This window comes from Sminthopsis crassicaudata, chromosome 1 (assembly GCF_048593235.1).
Source record: "Sminthopsis crassicaudata isolate SCR6 chromosome 1, ASM4859323v1, whole genome shotgun sequence".
Classification (NCBI taxonomy): Eukaryota; Metazoa; Chordata; class Mammalia; order Dasyuromorphia; family Dasyuridae; genus Sminthopsis; species Sminthopsis crassicaudata.
In genome coordinates, this window is record NC_133617.1 from 44,995,754 (window position 1) to 44,997,074 (window position 1,321).

Below are 1,321 nucleotides of genomic sequence, written 5' to 3' on the forward strand. Positions count from 1 at the left end.
CTTCCAGACCCTCCTCCTAACTCAGTTGATTACTATGTTTTCCCTCCTTGGATCTCAGAAAATGCTATGATTGCACCCCTCTATCATGGTATCTATCAATGTTATGTTCCAAGAACTGTGAAGTTATTGTATAATATGGAAAATAAGTTTGTGATGACTGATGGCTTCTCCTTCTAGGCTATGGACTCCAATTCAGCAGGGATTTGTCTTACCTAAGCTTCTTTTATCTTACTATACTCAGTACACAGTAGGTGCTAAATAAATGTTCATTGTTGTTATCCTCATATTTTTTTAACTGGACCCCTGATTACCTTGAGCCCTCTCCACCAATGAAGGTTACCACGTGGTGTTTTAGTGGGTCCCCAAGATTAAATGACTTGGACAGGGCCAGGAAGACAGTAGGTGTCAGAAGCAGAATTTGATCTCAGATCTTAAGTCGGAAATCAGCTCTCCCTCCTCTAAGTAATGTTGCCTCACTTTTTTTTCAGAGCCCAGAACAGAAGCTTTAGGTTTGTTTGGACTAAACTGTAATCAGGATGGAGTGGGGGGGGGGGGGGACTTCTCATGGAAGCTCTGTCTTTTGGCTGATGTCCCCATATAGGATTTTCCTTCTCTAATGGCTTTATTTCCCCTAAATTACAGCAAAAAGGGAAAGGGTCCTCGACTCCCATGCATGTTCTTTGGCTAGCAATATGCTGACCAGCATCCATAAATAATCAAGACAAAATTCATTCACTTATGTTCACTCACATATGAGAAAACAGGGCTTCTGGAGGTGGGGAGACTTGTCCAAGGTCCTGACCTGCCCCTTCCCTTTCATTCCTTCATTGATTCTATGACCAGCCCTTATCCCTGATGAGATGCTAAGCACATCCTCCCAGGGAGGGATGAGATTCCCAGGAGCAAGGAGTCTGTCCAGCAGGAGCAGTTAAAAGCAAATTCATTTCTCCAGGACACTGGGAGGAACACGGCCTCCTCTGTTTTATGAGTATCAGATCGGTCTCCTCCAGAATGGGCTGTTTAATTGATAGAGGCTTAAACTCAGCATGAAGGAAAGGGATAACCTGGCCAGTCCCTGCTGGCTGTCACTGGTTTGAGAAAGATGGACTCTTCATTCTCCCTTCCCATCTCCTTGGACCAGCATGAATCAGACACAAATCTCAATTTCTGTTCACTCGTGATTAGTTGCTTTTTGTCCTAGAGGCAGCTAAATGGTTCAATGGGGAGAACACTAGTCCTGGAGTCAGGAAAACCTGAGTTCAAATCTAGCCCCAGATACAACTAGCCATGTGATCCCGGACAAGTCATTTCACCTCCACCT